At 42.2% G+C, this 18,808-nt stretch overlaps 1 protein-coding gene across 2 annotated transcripts in view; it reads right to left on the bottom strand.

Annotated features, from left to right (window-relative positions):
- The window catches only part of MPP2 (MAGUK p55 scaffold protein 2), a 67,845-nt gene extending 49,319 nt beyond the window's left edge, over positions 1-18,526 (bottom strand). The window contains exon 1 of one of the 2 annotated variants that reach the window (XM_020794073.3): positions 18,326-18,526. The gene's annotated coding sequence lies outside the window, so the exon portion shown is untranslated. The remainder of the gene's footprint in view (positions 1-18,325) is intronic. The other variant, XM_020794071.3, reaches the window with a different exon arrangement.
- Between the last annotated feature and the right edge of the window lie 282 nt (positions 18,527-18,808).

Genomic DNA, 18,808 nt, shown 5'->3' on the forward strand with positions numbered 1-18,808 from the left:
TTGCGGGAACACTGTCAGAAGCACTAAGAAATGCTTCACATCCTTTCTCAATAGAGAAAGAATGCTGAAATACTCTGTGCTTGCATATGATTAAGATACAAACAAGGATTTATCACACAGATTGAAAAGGGAGAGCCTTTTGTTGCATGTAGGACCTCCGTGAAGGGACGTGGTGGCGCTGTGGGCTAAACCGCAGAAGCCTATGCTGCAGGGTCAGAAGACCAAGCAGTCATAAGATCGAATCCATGTGACGGAGTGAGCGCCCGTCGCTTGTCCCAGCTCCCGCCAACCTAGCGGTTCGAAAGCATGCAAATGCAAGTAGATAAATAGGGACCACCTCAGTGGGAAGGTAACAGTGTTCCGCGTCTAAGTCGCACTGGCCATGTGACCACGGAAGATTGTCTCCGGACAAAAAACGCTGGCTCTATGGCTTGGAAACGGGGATGAGCACCGCCCCCTAGAGTCGAACACGACTGGACAAAAATTGTCAAGGGGAACCTTTACCTTTACCTTAGGCCCTCCGTGCAAGCAAGAACACAGGGTAATCGACATTCTGGCTCTTGTGGAGGGCGCCCATGAAAAGAGCAGGTTCACCTCAACAGACATTTCACTTTTGTGTGAGGAAATGGAGAGAAGAGGGTTGGCATATCCTCCCTCCTCAGGTGTGGAGTATGAACATGAGGCTAACATCTGAATAGCACTACACAGACATTCTATATATAAAATTATTTACAACAGATCTTGGAGAGGTTTTTCTCTTCTTCTTCTTTTGGACTACAACTCCCAGTTGGAGGAATCTGCATTGTAGTCAATGAAAGTAACTTTTCTGAGCTCTGGTTTACATGTAGAAGTTGGGGGAGCAGAGCCAATGGCTCTGCAGAGATATTGAAAAGGTCTGAATGCATGAATCCAGTAATTCTCCATACATTCGCCTTGTGCATTTGCCAAAGGTGAACAAAGGGTTTGTTATCCCAAAATGACACCTATTTCCACCATCAGTTTCAGAGCTTGCTCAAGACATTCGCTGCCTGAAATATATGCTCTGTTCTACATATAGAATCTGACAAGGTTGGTAAAATAAAACTTACGGTTAAACTAGACAGGGCTGAAATATGTCTGAATGTTATAGTGTGAAATTTTTTCACCCCCTGTCCTGTACCTTGTAAATTAGCTTGCTTTGTGACTGGTTACTGATAGATATGCATGGATTGCATTTGCAAATCTAATTGTTCAAGTATGAAATTGTGTGGGTATGACATCAACATGCTGTCAACTTCTAACACCATTCTACACACATTGTGCAATTTGATCTTATTTCAGAATGGGGAAGAGCACCATTTTTACCACACCTGTGGAGAATGGATTACATTTGCAGTAGGGTTGTAAATATTTTCTCATCTCATACTAGTACTTATGCATGAAGCTAAAGAACTTCAAAATTATTCTCCAGGCCCACAAAAGTATATGATGTTTTGTTACACTTCCAACAATAAAATAAGAAGGGGAACGGGATTTTGTACAAAGCAAGCAAATTTCCTTTAATCTAAAGCTCTAATTGAAATAACACAACTTATTCAAAATGACAATGTTTACTGCTCTGTTTTATGGACTTGCTGCTTTGTTAGATGCTTCGGTGAGCTCTCCGTTGTCGGTTTTTAAACGTATTTTTCCATGTATAAGATGTCCCCATGTATAAGACACACACACACACACACACACACACACTTTTCTAACCCAAAATTAAGAAATCTAAGTGGGGCTTAGCAAATGTAGGGTAAAAAGGATCAAAATGCTGCAAGATGGCTTTGATCCCTGCTTTGTGCTAAGCCCTGCATGGCTTAGCAAAAGGAGGGGGAAAGGGATCAAACCAATTCCACAACTGCACAATCATTTTGATCCCTTTCCCCCTTATAGAGCCACGGGATTGCTTTGATTCTTCTCCCCACCTTTTGCTAAGCCCCATGGGACCTAGCAAGCAGAGGGGAAAGCAGGGATCAAAGCAATCCTGCAGCACGTTGATCCCTGCTTTCCTTTTGCTAAGACTTAGAAAGTGAAGGGGAAAGCAGGGATCAAAGCCCTGCAGGATCACTTTGATCCCTGCTTTCCCCTCCACTTGTTTTTTTCTCCTCAGTTTACTTCCATGTATAAGATGACCCTTAATTTTTAGTCTAAATATTTTAGACCAAAGTATAGTCTTATACATGGAAAAATACGGTAAATGGCTTCTTGTCAAGGATAATTTAGTTGTGCATTTCCTACTTTGGCAAGGGGTTGGACTTGAGGACCTTTGGAGTCCTTTCCAGCTCTGTAATGCTATGATTCTATTATTTCTAAAGATCAGAAGCACTGGGATTGTTTATGTCTTTTTATACAATCAACCAGTTTTTCTTTGCTTGCTTTGACTCTCAGTGCTTTGCGTCTCAAAGACAAGGAACCTGGTTTTATGGAGACCTTGAAAATTAAAACAAACACTTTGTTTCACTTTTTTATGGAGCCGAGGAATCATCCAAAGCTTGAAAATTCCACAGTGAGACGTTCTGTCAAGTAGAGACAAGCCTAAATTGACAAGACTGGAACATTTAGTGGGTATTCCCGCATCCCTACTTAGAGGGCTGATGAACAAGGTAGCTCAGAAATCACTGGGAAAAAGGAGGGGGTGACACTCCACCCCAGCACCTGCCCCCTGAGATGACATCACTCTTTTTAATGTTGGAGTGACTCTGGTCAGGATCTGTAATAAGATGACTCCACGGTGCCTGCTGAGCCTTGGCTTCACACAATTAAACCTTCAGAAGAGTTCTTGTTCAACCACCTGCTCTTATTTGCTTCCCGGTGTTTAGTTCATACCACTATCTCACCGAGGCCCACAGAAGTCTCTTCTCTAGTATTATTTTTGCTGCTGTTTGTGTAGTATTCCAACATAATGCTTTTAATGCCACCGTTTTAAAAGCATATTTTTATTCTGTTGTGAAATCCTTTGAGTGCCACTATACAGTATAGAATAAAATGCACATTATAAATCACAATATGGAAATTAGCAGTGCACCCTAGACAGTACTGAAAAGTAAGCCCCATTAGGTTCAATGGGATTTACTTCCCAGAATGTGTGTATACAATTGCCTCCTTAGTTTTCAAGGTGATGCAGTCTTTCATTTTTCTGTTTGTAAGGTCATTAACATTTAGTTGCATCAAATACAGGTCAAACACTTGACTGGATTTCAAAGTTATTCATTCAGTGCCAATTTTCCTGGAAGAAAACATTTCCAAAACAGTGGTAGCACAGATTTCCCATGGATTCATAAACAGGTTACATTTTTGAAAAAGCAGACACTAGCTTTCTTTCACTCAATGTGCTCCTAGCTAGCAGATCCTGCCTATTCAAGACCTTTTATTTCTACGCCAAGTAACTTTAGAGTATTACAATTACCCATACTTATCAGAGGAATGCGAAAGCTTTCGTTTAAAAATGAAGGAAATTGTTATTTCACTTTTGTCCCTGTCATCCTCACTGCTGTGTCATATTGAGATTACTATCCTTGCGATTTGCTCTGGTAACATAATTAATGTAAAAAAGAGCACAGTAGTCACATGACCTCCTTTATATAGGGCAGTCTTCTGTTCAAAGGTATCCTCTGTTTGAAGGACTGTTTGGTCCATGGCCTTCCCTCCCTCTTTTTCTTCTGTCAGCAGCCAAAGACCTTTCTTTTCAGGCAGGCTTTTAAGCGATAAGTGTCTCCGGAACATTCTTCCCGCCCCCTTTTTTTTTTAATTTAGACCTTTTTTAAAGAAATATATTCAAAATTATTTCTAATCCTGATTGCTGTTTAATTGTTTTTTAATATATAGTTTTGTATGGCTCTTTTAACCGTTTATAATGCCATTAATACTTATTACTTTATGAGTTCAATTGTTGTGAGCTGCCTTGGATCCCCTGTGAGGAAAAAAGGTGGATAATAAATAAGTAGAAAGCAATCAGAAGAGAGAAACCAGCAGGGACTCCTTGTCGAGTCCAACTTAAGTCACGTTGGCAACTCAACTCAGACTTGACTCTGGGGGTTTGGAGGGGGACTTGGGACTCAACTCACGACTCAGACTCATTTGTCCAAGTTGCATTGTCAAGTCCCTACAGGCCTGCCCACTCCATCAGCTTACCTGCCACCACTGCTGCCGCCATCTTCAGAGATAGCAGACCCAAGCTCCATTCCTGGAGCCATCCAGTGCCTTTTGTCCACACATGCACTGGCCATCTGATAGACTGGTGCATGTCCAGAGACAGTAGTCTGGCTCGGGGAAAAGAAGTCAGCCCGCTGTCTCTGAAGATGGCAGCGGCAGCAGCAGATAGGCTGTGGCAAGCATAGGAGGCCCGAGTCTTTGGGTCCCAGTCCTGAGTCCCAAGCCTTATTGGGGCGGGGGAGGAACAAGCAACTTGAAATTCAAATTCAAAGCCTGGGACTCAGGACTTAGTACCAAAGACTCACACTCGGGCTTGGACCTCAGATCCAAAGATTTGCCAATATCCCTGAAAGCCAGGACCTTGGAAATTGCCTGACAAGCACTGAAAGGGCCATCCAGTCAAAGCCAAGTATAAAGTTAAAAAAAACCATAAGGCAGGAGATTCTGGGACCTTGAAGTTGATCAGCTGATCAACATCCTCTACACTGAGCTAAGTTATATTGTATTTCTGTCAAAATTATAATTCATTTTAAGGGTGCAAATACACATATATATGTACTTACACCCCCTTCACGGATTGCTGCCTTGGCGTGGTGAAGGGGCTTGAGTAATTCAGAGAAGCTATGGGCTATGCCGTGCAGGGACACCCAAGACGGACAGGTCATTGTGGAGAGTTCTAAGTAAACGCGATCCACCTGGAGCAGGAACTGGCAAGCCACTCCAGTATCTTTGCCAAGAAAACTCCATGAACAGAAACAAAAGGCTAAAAGATATGATGCTGGAAGATGAGCCCCTTAGGTCGGAAGGGGTCCAACATGCTACTGAGGAAGAGCGGAGGACAAGCACAAGTAGCTCCAGAGCTAATGAAGTGGTTGGGCCAAAGCTGAAAGGATGCTCAGCTGTGGATGCGCCTGGAAGTGAAAGGAAAGTCCGATGCTGCAAAGCAAATTACTGCATAGGAACCTGGAATGTAAGGTCTATGAACCTTGGTAAGCTGGATGTGGTCAAACAGGAGATGGCAAGAATAAAGATTGACATCCTGGGTGTCAGTGAACTAAAATGGATGGGAATGGGCAAATTCAATTCAGACAATTATCATATCTACTATTGTGGGGCAAGAATCCCATAGAAGGAATGGAGTAGCCCTTATAGTCAACAAAAGTTGTACTGGGATATAATCTCAAAAACGATAGAATGTTTTCAATAGGAATCCAAGGCAGACCATTCAACATCACAGTCATCCAAGTGTATGCACCAACCACCGATGCTGAAGAGGCTGAAATTGACCAATTCTTTGAAGACTTACAACACCTTCTAGAACTGACACTAAAGAAAGAGGTTCTTATTATAGAGGATTGGAATGCTAAGGTAGGGAGTCAAGAGATAAAAGGAACAACAAGAAAATTTGGCCTTGGAGTTCAAAATGAAGCACGGCAAAAGCTAATACATTTTTATCAAGAGAACAAGCTGGTCATCACAAACACTGTTTTCCAACAACACAAGAGGTGACTCTACACATGTACATCACTAGATGGGCAATACCGTAATCAGATTGACTATATTCTCTGCAGCCAAAGATGGAGAAGCTCTATACAGTCAGCAAAAACAAGACCTGGAGCTGATTATGGCTCTGATCATCAGCTTCTCATAGCAAAATTCAAGCTTAAACTGAAGAGAGTAGGAAAAACCACTGAGCTACTCAGGTATAATCTAAACCAAATCCCTTATGAATACACAGTGGAAGTGAAGAACAGATTTAAGGAACTAGATTTGGTGGACAGATTGCCTGAAGAACTATGGATGGAGGCTCGTAACATTGTATAGGAGGCAGCAACAAAAACTATCCTAAAGAAAAGGAAATGCAAGAAAACAAAGTGGCTGTCCAACGAGGCCTTACAAATAGCAGAGAAGAGAAGGGAAACAAAATGCAGGGGAGATAGGGCAAGTTCCAGAAAATTGAATGCAGACTTCCAAAGAATAGGAAGGAGAGACACGAGCGCCTTCTTAAATGAACAATGCAAAGATATAGAGGAAAAGAATAGAAAGGGGAAAACCAGAGATCTGTTCAAGAAAATTAGAAATATTAAAGGAACATTTTGTGCAAAGATGGACATGATAAAGGACAAAAATGGTAGGGATCTCACAGAAGCAGAAGACATCAAGAAGAGGTGGCAAGAATACACAGAGAAATTATACCAGAAAGATTTGGATGTCCCAGACAACCCAGACAATGTAGTTGCTGACCTTGAGCCAGACATCCTGGAGAGTGAAGTCAAGTAGGCCTCAGAAAGCCTGGCTAACAATAAGGCCAGTGGAGGTGATGGCATTCCAGTTAAACTATTTAAAATCTTAAAAGGTGACGCTGTTAAGGTGCTACACTCAATATGCCAGCAAGTTTGGAAAACTCAGCAGTGGCCAGAGGATTGGAAAAGATCAGTCTAGATCCCAATCCCAAAGAAGGGCAGTGCCAAAGAACGCTCCAACTACTGTACAATTGCACTCATTTCACATGCTAGCAAGGTTATGCTCAAAATCCTACAAGGTAGGCTTCAGCAGTATGTGGACCCAGAACTCCCAGAAGTGCAGTGGGGTCTTGACTTGAGAACTTAATCCATATTGGAAGGCGGTTCTCAAGTCAAAAAGTCTGTAAGTCAAGTCTCCATTGACCTACAGTGCATTGAAAACCGATTAATCCCGTAACAGGCCGTTTTTGTTCCATTTTGGTTTTTCTCTGGTATGTAAGTCAATTATCAGGCTGCAAGTCAAACCTAAATTTTGCGGCTAGAGAAGTCTGTAACTCAAAAAGTCTGTAAGTCAAGCCATCTGTAAGTCAAAGGTCCACTGTACAAGCTGGATTTTGAAGGGGCAGAGGAACTAGAGACCAAATTGCTAACATGCGCTGTATTATGGAGAAAGCCAGAGAGTTCCAGAAAAACATCCACTTCTACTTCATTGACTATGCAAAAGCCTTTGACTGTGTGGACCATAGCAAACTATGGCAAGTCCTTAAAGAAATGGGAGTGCCTGACCACCTTATCTATCTACTGAGAAACCTATATGTGGGACAGGAAGCAACAGTTAGAACTGGATATGGAACAATTGATTGGTTCAAAATTGTGAAAGGAGTACGACAAGGCTGTATATTGTCTCCCTGCTTATTTAACTTCTAGGCAGAATACATCATGCAAAAGGCCGGACTGGATGAATCCCAAGCTGGAATTAACATTGCCGGAACAAATATAACAACCTGAGATATGCAGATGATACCACTCTGATGGCAGAAAGTGAGAAGGAATTAAAGAACCTCTTAATGAGGGTGAAAGAGGAGAGCGCAAAAATTGGTCTGAAGCGCCACATCAAAAAAAACTAAGATCATGGCCACTGGTTCCATCACCTCCTGGCAAATAGAAGGGGAAGATATGGAGGCAGTGACAGATTTTACTTTTTTGGGCTCCATGATAACTGCAGGTGGGTATAGCAGTCACGGAATTAAAAGACACCTCCTTCTTGGGAGGCAAGTGACAAAATAACAAACCTAGACAGCATGTTAAAAAGCAGAGACATCACCTTGCCGACAAAGGTCAGCATAGGCAAAGCTATGGTTTTTCCAGTGACGTTGTATGGATGTGAGAGCTGGCCCATAAAGAAGGCTGACCACTGAAGAATTGATGCTTTAGAATTATGGTGCTGAATGAGACTCTTGAGAGTCCCCTGGACTGCAAGGAGAACAAACCTATCAATTCTAAAGGAAATCAACCCTGAGTGCTTACTGGAAGGACAGATCCTGAAACTGAGACTCCAGTACTTTGGCCATCTCCTGAGAAGAGAAGACTCCTTGGAAAAGACCTTGATGTTAGGAAAGTGTGAAGACAAGAGGAGAAGGGGACGGCAGAGGACGAGCTGGCTGGACAGTGTCATTGAAGCTACCAACATGAATTTAACCAAACTCTGGGAGGCAGTGGAGGACAGGAGGGCCTGGAGTGCTCTGGTCCATGGGGTCATGAAGAGTCGGACACAACTTAACGACTAAACAACAACAAATGTACTTACACAAATTCCATGAACATCTGTGTTGTTATCTTGCAGCAATGCTTAAATAGCCACCCTACTTTAAAAGGAAACAAGGAATTTTCTGGTTGTTTCAGAAATAACTCAGTTAATTTCTAAGGCTATCTGAAGTGAGTAACGTAGAGCTCACTGATCATAACTTCGTAATCCTGTTTGGTCATGAAGCAAGAGAGACTAAGAATTCATTACCTCTTAGTACAGGTTAAAATGGGGGGGGGGAGGAATTGCTTCCCCCCCCTTGTCTTTTTGAAAATTGGGGGCACATGTTTTTTTCTCTAGTTTTCCTCCAAGCCTTTACATCTCTATATTTCAGCCTTTCATATCTTACGATACAAGGCTATTGTGAAGTAAAAAACTGGAGGTGGGCGAAAGCCTTGGAGAAAGACGGGGAAAGAATGAGAAAGAATAAATGAACAACCACTTGATTGATTGTTACTGCTTTAGAAGGTATTTGCATTCATAGTCAGTTATTATTCACCGGGAGAAGACATGCCTTAGTAAGAGATCTATAAATAAGCAAATAAATTAAAAATGTTGCTTGCCAAGCCACACTGGTGCAGCTCTATATCATTTGAAAGAATGGGAGCAACATCCTCTGTGTTGTCTGCCAAGACACTGTGAGGAATATTTCAAGAAAAAATATTAATAATGATAATAATAATTGCATTCTGTAAAGTCAATAATGTCGTACTGCAACCCTTTCAAGGGCTTTCTAGGCACAGAATACAGTACTCAGAAGTGATTCACCATTCCCTTCTTCTGTAGGCTTTCTAGGGCTGCCGCTTGCCCAAGGCTACACAGGCTGGCTGTATTCCCTCCAGGAAGGAACACCAAGGAATTGAATTGTTAACCTCTGGTTGAAAAATCTAACTTTTCTTCAAGCAGGCTACCCTAACATGAGGCAGAGCTTGCCTCAAACAACAGATATTGGGGGGTGGGGAGGGGAGCAGTGAGGAGTTGGAGGAATTAGTTCTGCGTGAAGCGGTCGGCCGTGTGTGCCACATGGCTCCCTAAATGAGGTCTGATGGTGAATGCTGCCCCATAATTAGTGTTTAATTAAAATTCATCTACTAGGTTATTTGGCCATTGTACATGGAATGAGAGGATCACCATCTTGTTCTTTACTTCAGATGACAAAATACCTTGGCCAGATCCTGCCTTGCTGCCACAGATGTGAAAATGACATTTATGGTTGTCACCTGTTTTATCTTAGTAGTAAAGCTTGAACCCTACAAGGTAGATTAAGCTGAGATGTGTTACCAGCATGCTTCTTGCCAAAATAAGGATCTGACCTTCGGATTCCCTGGCTGTAGACCAAGGTCTGAACCCAATCCTCATCCCAACTACAGCAGACCTCCTGACTTCTTTGTTAACTAGTATGTCAACATTTATGTAAATCCCACTAATTTAGTGACTCTACTCATTTTGGACTAACAACTGGATTTATGTCTGGTACAGTCCCGTACACATTCTTGCTATTTTCTTAACAATGCATTATTGTTAACATGTGTTAATGTATTGGTAACACAATGCCTTCTTAACATTTTTTTACATCTAAAACCCAGAAGTGGGGCCCTGTTCATTCACTGACACTAAGAGAGATGGTATATAGATCAAATAGTATTATGTAACAGGTTTTGGAACAATCCTTGCAAACATGAGGCTGGAGAAAGAGAATCTGAGGTAAACAAAACCTGCCATTTCATCAAGCCCATACTACTTTGAAGCTTCACTTTCTAAACAAGACTGTTAAAATAAATAGATACAATTCAAGGTAATTGCCTTGGTTGGTCTCCCATAGTGTGTCCCATTATTAATCCAGGCCTCACTGACAACTCAGGAGTAAAATCTCAGCTAGGCCTATTAAAAGCAGAGGGAAATAATCAGCCACAGGACCAACATGCCAACAAGCTACAGCTTCATCAATAAATGAGGAATCAATATTACACTAGGGGAGAAAGTGGCTCTTAGTGTGACATCAGATATATTCCTTTTCCTAATGAAAATATAGACTAGATTGTTGTGTGGAAACTGATGGCAGTGCTGACCTCGGGATTTGAGAAAGGGGAGGCTTTCAGCTTCAGCCACCAAAAACTAAAAAAAGGCAGGACAAGGATATGTAAAATGAGAATTCCAATAAGTTAAAATGGGTCTTATGATGTTCCATCCAAAGAAGACATGTGAAAATCTCTCCTTCTCAATTGTCTTGTATTTCCCCAAACTCCACCTGCATTTTCTTCCTGTCCTTGTTTTGCATCAATTTTTGAGACATCAAAATGTGATCATACCGTATTTTTGACGCACTTTTCCTTATCTCCATATTATAGAGCGCTGGCGTGCATTTTTTTATCTTCAAATATGCACAATATTTAGCTGCCCACATTTTAAAATGTTTATGTTTATGTATTTTTATTTATTCTATTTATTTATATGCCAGCTATATCTGAGAACGGGACCCCATGGCAACTTAGAATATAGCTAAAAAGAGAAGGAACACAATTAAAATGTACTACAATGATAAATATTAGAACAGAAGGCAACTCATTCTGTTATAAAGATACAATTAAAATGAAAACACTTTAAAATCACTTAGATATTTGCAGCACACTTTATTTCTCCAAAATACACTGTAAGCCATGCCAACATGTGAATTCTCCAGGTGAGGTGTGGTTCTTCCTGCAATGACTTGCAGGTGGTGTGGAAAAAGCTACTTTCTTTAAGAGTGTCAAATCTCATTAAAAAATCCTTTCCATTAGTAGCCTACAGTGGGAAGCTGCTAGGGAGCTGATCCCTCTCCTTGTTTGGGGTATTCACAAATGGCCAGCATTGTCCCTCTCTGGAAGTGGTCCTCCCTATAGGATGAAACAGAGTCTATTTGTTGAAGGAAGAGAATGAAAATTTCACAACTGATAGCTTCTCTTTAGGGCCATTCCCAAGACACTTTACTGTCTGAGGCAAAGAATGAAGGAATGGCCTGCCCCCACTCTTTCCATTTACAAAGTATTATTGGCTTTGGCATGAATCTTTCATCAACACTTGCCCTAGGACAGTATAGCTTTTGGATGCTAATGTGTAGACAGAAGTCACTTCAGGCCGTTAAGAAGCAGATAGCCAAGGAGAGGTATTCAACGCTTAAGGTGGCCACTTAAATTTTTCCCCAAAAGAGAAAACACACCATCCTAAAATGAAAATGAAATTTGACAGGGATTTGCTTGACGCTTGCATACAGTGGGGTCTTGACTTGAGAACTTAATCTGTATTGGAAGGCGGTTCTCAAGTCAAAAAGTCTGTAAATCAAGTCTCCATTGACCTACAGTGCATTGAAAACCGATTAATCCCGTAACAGGCCGTTTTTGTTCCATTTTGGTTTTTTTCTGGTCTGTAAGTCAATTCTCAGGCTGCAAGTCAAACCTAAATTTTGCGGCCAGAGAAGTCTGTAACTCAAAAAGTCTGTAAGTCAAGCCGTCTGTAAGTCAAGGGTCCACTGTATCTAATTCAGATAATATGTGCTGTCAAGCTGATTCCAGCTTATGGCTTATGGTTACAGGGTTTTTTAGGCTCAGAGTTCTCAAAGGAGGTTTACCATTCTCTTCTTCAGGTGCTCCAGGATTTTGAAGCTTGCCTTGGGATTGTACAGCTTGTCCAAGGCCACATAGACTAGCTCTTCTCCTGGAGGCACAGCTGGTAATGGATTTCCCAACCTTTGGTTCTGCAGACAAGTACCTAGTTCACTAAGCTATCTCGGCAACCTGATTCATACAGATACATTCAAGTCTAGATGTAATATCAATAAGCATCATTTAAATTGACATATGCAGTGCATCTGTGGAAGATCGGGCCCAAGTATCCAGTAAATAATGCACAATTACCCAACCAAAACTCTGCCCCCTAAGCTTCTTTATGGGGTTTTTTTTGTATGGGGCATATGCTACAAACCACATGCCTAACAAATGCCCGTGCTGTCTGCCAGTGGACAGAAGGAGTGTTATGAAAGATTAATCCGGCCAGCTGTTTGTGCTGTGAGCATCGTGGCAAAATGGCAGAACGGATGAAACTATTTAACTGTGTTTAGGGGACAAACAGAGAGCAACAGTAACTGGAGCATGCCCGCACATGTGCACAGACATACTGTAGTATTATTACCTATTGGAAAATACTAATCTCATCCTTTAAAAAGCACTCTTATTCCTGCATGTAGAGAAACAATCATACCTAATCATTCAGCAATCCCCACCAAGTCCGGGATACATCCGTGCATAATTATCAGCATTGGCTTTCCTTCTTGATAAGTTGGAAAAAGACATGAATTTATCTGGAAATCTTCACCTTCCATGAAAGGAGTTGGGAAAGCAGCTACAAGCTGACCCCACCCATGGAGGGAATGGGGGAGAGCAGCCTGCTAAGCTGTTTTCTGCTGCCAGCCAATAAGCCTATCATTACATTTCCTGTTATGTAATGCGGTACTACTGTCAGCCTGCTTGTAGCTCAATGTTTGTGACTTTCTGTTTTCACAGAAAACAAACAGATGCCCCCTTATTGTCAGTGATTTAAAAATATATATTCAGAAGCGCACCACATAGGACCACTTTGAGGATTAATATGACAGAGCTAAAATAAAATGTCAGAATCAATGCAAAATTTAAGCAATTTAGCTGTTTGACTTTGCATCTTGAAAATGAAAATTTAGAAAAAAAACCAGCATCGAAATCTGCAGCTCTTTCTTCAGAAATTTTAAAACATATTGTTAAGCATCAAGTAGTTAAATGTGTTCTCAAAGGTTTTCACAGGAGGAATCCGATGGTTGTTGTGGATTTTTTGGGCTGAGAACACAGCCAAACAGCCCAAGAAAACCCACAACAACCATCAAGTAGTTAGCTTATTTTTTTCACCGTAACCCTCATTCAGCTGTATCAATAACTGGAAGTCTTCAGACAGGGATGTTGAAATTACAGTATAAATTTGGGGGGAAAATATGACACTAAACATGTCCCTAAGTTGGAAGAATCCTCAGATCTGTTTCATTTCTGGTATAACACACATCTAGTAAAGCACACTGCATAAACACACACCAATTGTATGCAGAAGAAACAACACAGAAATCATTATGAATGATTAAAAATAAGAATTTCTATACATTTTCTACATATGATTCTCTATCATGTCAAGCATTCCAGGTCAAAAATCTGAAACTAAAAAAAGAAAAAGAAAAAAAATCTGAGGCTGTTTCCTAGTGACTCTGAAATTAATCACAGCATCCTGATGATACTGACCTCTTTTGATTTCACAAGTTTAGTAGAGCCTGGCTTTATTTATCAGGCATCTCTGAGTAGGATGAGAGGAGACCAAGTGCTGCTGGTCAGAGTTGATAATATTTGACTTGATCGTGCAAGGGTCTGGTGAACAACAAGGCTCCTTCCTGAGTTCCTATAATCCCTAACATTACTAATTAAGAGTACAGTTATACTATAGAAATAAATCAGGTGATGAATCAGGCTTTTTGAATCCAAAGTCATGTGGCAGTCACATGGTTTTTGGGTCGGTGTATACATCCTCTTGGGGAAAAGAATTAATCTGTTTTTAAACTATGTTGTGTATCATTGTTTTTAGAATCATTGCATTTGCGGCTTTGTCCTGCACCTACCCACCCATGCACTGACTGCCTCTCACAGACACTATCCACTGGTGCTGTGGTGTTATTTATTTATTTATTTATTTATTTATTTATTTATTTATTTATTTATTTATTTATTTATTTATTTATTTATTTATTTATTTATTTATTTATTTATTTTCTTGCAATCTGGCATAGCACTAGTATAGAATGACAGATAGATAGAAAAAGGAGGGAACCAGGACTGAAACTGACCACAGACATTGACTAGGCTAAACATAAACAATCAGGAAAGGTTGAAATGGGCCAGGGACACTGACTAGGCTTGAAACTGACCATAGATATTTTGACTAAATCAGCACTTCTAGGCTTGCAAAGGAGGGAGACAGACACACTCACAGGGGGTGGAGAAGAAGAGAGAGCACGAAAGCCCGCCAGTGAGTGGAAACCCCACAAACACAATTTACATTGACAGAGGCATTCACATATGCCAAAATAATTGAAAATAAATCAATTTCACAAGCAATTTAGGATAACAACCCACATGCAGAGGAGGAAAATAGCTTACTTTCGAACAAACAAACAAAAAATGCTTCCCAGACCCCAAAAAAATATTTTAAATATGCTAAACCTGATTCAGATACAGGGCTTTTTTCCCCCTGTATGTGCTCTTTAGTTTCCCAGAGAGTACAAATTCTGCATCATTTAACATGGCTCACTCAGGACAGGACAGCCAAGGCACAAGTTCATGGTCTTCTCTGGGGAATCAGTAAAAGAAACCTCAATTTTGATGGCTGGTTTACCACATTTGAAGGGATGTAGTCAACCTTCTTAATGTGAAATGAAGTGATAGAGGGGTGGGCAAAGGGCACCTTTCCTGATTTTGTCAAAAAAAAGGGGGGGATGAACAACTTTTACAGGGCTAGGGCTAATTTTATTCTCCAAATGCTACTGCAAGCTCTACCATGCCTGCTATCAGATTCAAATTCAAATTCCAAAATTATCTAAATAAACCTTGCTTATTCGTTATCTTTAATCTCTATAGATTGAGAGCAAAGACCAAAGTCCAGCTGAAATGCATGCGGGAGTTCCTCTTTGCCAATGATGCAGCTGTTGTTGCCCATTCTGCTGAAGACCTCCAACAACTTATAAATTGTTCTAGCAAGGCCGGCCAAGATTTTGGACTAACAATCAACCTGAAGAAAACACAAGTCATGGGACTGAGCATGGACTCACCTCCCTCTTTTACCATCTCTACACAAGAATTTGAGGTTGTTCATGTACCTTGGCTCAATGATCACTGACAATCTCTCCCTAGATGTCGAGCTGGATAAATGCATTGGCAAAGCAGCTATCATGTTCCCTAGACTCACAAAGGGAGTATGGCTTAATAAGAAGCTTGATGGCATATACCAAGATCCAGGTCTATAGAGCCTGTGTCCTGAGCACATTCCTGTACTGCAATGAGTCCTGGACCCTTTGTGCACAGCAGGAGAGGATGTTGACCACGTTCCATATGCGTTGTCTCCGACGCAGTTTTGGTATCACCTGGCTGGAAAAAGTTCCAAATAGAGTAGCCCTAGAACAAGCTAGAATTTTTAGCATGTATACATTACTGAAACAGCAGCATCTACATTGGCTCAGGCATGTTGTGAGAATAGCTGATGGTCGAATTCCAAAGTATCTCCTGTATGGAAAATTAGTGCAGGGAAAGTGCCCCAGAGGGAGACCACAGCTGCGATACAAGGTTATCTGCAAGCGGGATCTGAAGGCCTTAGGAACGCACCTCAACACTTGGGAAACCTTGACATCTGAGTGTTCAGCCTGGAGGCAGGCGGTGCAGCATGGCCTCTCCCAATTTGAAGAGACACTTGTTCAGCAGACCGAGGCAAAGAGGCAGTCCCCAAACCAGCAAAATCAGGGAGCTGGTTAGGGGACAGATTGTATTTGTCTTCAGTGTGGAAGGGACTGTCACTCTTGTATTGGACTTCTCAGCCACACTAGACGCTGTTCCAAGACAGAGCACGTTACCATAGACTCTCAAGACTGAAGAATGCCTACAGAGATTCGTTATATTTGCATCTTGCATTTCCTCTGAGGAGCTCGAGGCAGCATACAATTCTCCTCCTTCACAGTTTATTTCCACAACAACCCTTCTAGGTAGTCCAGGCTGAAAGAGGATGATCAGCCCAACATCATCCAGTAGGTGGAACAGAGAGATCTCCTGGGTGTTCGTCAACCTTTTCACCCACTAAACTATACTGGATCTCTTATGCAATGTATCGCGAAGGCTAGGACATCTGTCTCTTTAACACCACAGAAAAGGCACCCTTCACAAGCACAGGTTGTCAAGTCATGGTTCTCAGGCGGGGTTAGCATAGTTGTGCCACCCACATCTCTTTAGCACAATGATGAAAACAGAGCTATATGACCTTTGGTTTTCCCAGAAGCCCCAGCCAGCAGAGCTCATGGCAAGACATTGTGGGAGTTGTGATACTCCAAAATACTTCAAAAGATTCCCTATCCCTGGTTTAAAGGTGTGGGAACTCATGCAGGCCTCTCTTGCAGGTATCCCCTAAGATGACACTTCTCTTACAGGTATCCCCTAAGATGACACTTCTCTTGCAGGTATCCCATAAGATGAGGTGGGCATGGGGCAGCCCTCTAGATCTTGTCAGGCTGCAACTCCCATCAATCCTAGTGAGCATAGCCAATGGTGAGGAATTTTGGGACTTCCAATCCAACATCATCAGAGGACCACATTTTGCCCATCTCTTTCCTACTTTACACAGATGTCACTAGTCTGTTATTTTCAATATTTAATCTTTAAACTTGAGAGGGGCTTGTGATAAATGTTCTGAATGTGCCATTATTGCAGGCATTCTTTCTGTTTGTCATGTGACAGAACATTCTGCAAATGCTCAAAAGCATTGCTGATTAGCTCCAGCCATCATTAAGCCTTAGCATGGAGATCAATTTCAATGATTAAGTCTTGGCTCCAATTAAAATAAGCAGGAGATTATTCTTTAGCAAAACAAATTACAATCGCATAAAGAAACCTAACATGAGACTATGACATGAGAAGAATCACACAGTAGTTAGAGAGCTGGACCAAGATTAGGAAGACTTGGGTTCAAATCATGAAGCATTCTCTATGATCATGGATCAACCACACTCTCTTAACATGTTATGTGCTATCCAGATGCATTTGACTTACAGCATCCCTAACAGGGTTTTCAAAGTATGTGAGATGTATAGGGAGTGGCTTTAGCAGTGTCACCTCCCAGCAAGTTTCCATGGCCACCATGCAAGGCTTTGAACCTAGGTCTCCTGAGTCTTCCTACCTCACTGCATCCCATACAACACACTGGTTCTTAACACAGCTATCTCTAAAAATTACTGGGAACTTAGAGGGGATTATAAAAGGGTAGGATCTTTTCAAATTAGAAAGGGAATATTGGACTTTTATTTATTTAATTATTAAAAGCATTGCTGTTAATTCTCCTACTATACAAAGGCTTTTACGTCAATGAAATCTAATTTCTAGACCTGACTTACGTATTTTCAGGTCCTCTGATATTTTTTTCTAAGCATGTGTTCCAAACTAGGGTGAGAGGGAGTCAGAATGGAGAAGATGCCCTATTTCAATCTATAGATGTTTTACGAATGAGGCAAGGGAGGCACTCCCCCTAAATATTGGGGTGACCACTCCCCAGTTGACGGGGCCACCTGTGTCCCAACCTCACCGCTACTAAAACACCGGGATTAAGAGAAGCCCTGTTACATCATTACAATAACAATATGAAGATGTTCTGCCCTAAGAGCAGAGCTGTGTCATGCTGTGGAATAAAACCCGAGCCTTAAGGGAATAGGATGATCTGGGACGAGCATCAACCATTTTGTTCCATCGAACTATGATGTTTGGGAATCAGGAAAGACAACTTGACACATGCCAGGCTGATCAAAAAGCAAGGAGATGAAACAGGGAACAACGAGGAACGGCAATTACAGCAAATATTTATCGCCTAGTAGGGAGTAGAAAAGAGCACCAAAAGGCGGCGTGGTTGGGGAAAGAGAGAGCGAAAGGAGTCGGTGTAGTTTTATTTTAAATAAAAAAGCGATCTTCAGCGTAAACTCAGAAATGACTCTCTTTCCAAGGAGAGGGAGAGGCAGAAGGTGTGGGAAAGCAAGGATCAAGAATCATCCCGCGCCAGAAACGAAATTGCTTCATAACTCCGTGCTCCACCGGGGAAACAAGTGCGGCCAGGGCTGAAATTGACAAGCCCGGGATCGGCGCCGGGAGCTTGAGAGATGGAAGGATGAGGGTGGGAGGCGGAGGGAAAAGGAGGGAAGAGGGCATCAAAGCATCAGATTGTATAACCATGGAAACGCGCGCCTTCTCTCTTTTTTTGGCCACAATTAAAGGGGGAGGGGATGATGGACGGAGGGAAGATCTGCCGCAGCCACACTCACCTGCTCGAGTTGCAGAACCCTCTCGGAGGCTGGAGCGGAATCTGCCCGGGATGAAAGAGAAACCCTGACCTCCAAAGCCCCCCCCCCTTTCTGCGCGATCCGCGGTTGTGGTCTCGGGAAGAACACTAGGGCTTGGCTCCGGATCGGACTCGGCTCCCTTTCTCGGCTCGGCCTCTAGGGGGGCCTTAAAGAGGCAACGCTGCCCGAAATCGGATTCTCTCTGGGTCCCACCAGCACATACACGCGCCTTCCCTCCTCCTCCTTCTCTCTCTCTCTGCCCAACCAGCTCCGGCTGGCGTCAAAAAAGGGACTTTTTCTTGTGATCCTCCTCGCGCGAAACTCGTGGAACTGCAGCCCTGATGCAGTCAGCCCGGGATCAGCCGCTTGAAACCCCGCTGAAATGGTCGGCGGGAGGGAGCGGCGCGTGTTCCTGCAGAGGTGGTTGGACTGCAACTCCCATCAGCCCCGAGCAACTCAGCCGAT

The sequence above is a fragment of the Pogona vitticeps genome, chromosome 6, assembly GCF_051106095.1.
Source record: "Pogona vitticeps strain Pit_001003342236 chromosome 6, PviZW2.1, whole genome shotgun sequence".
In the NCBI taxonomy this organism is placed as follows: Eukaryota; Metazoa; Chordata; class Lepidosauria; order Squamata; family Agamidae; genus Pogona; species Pogona vitticeps.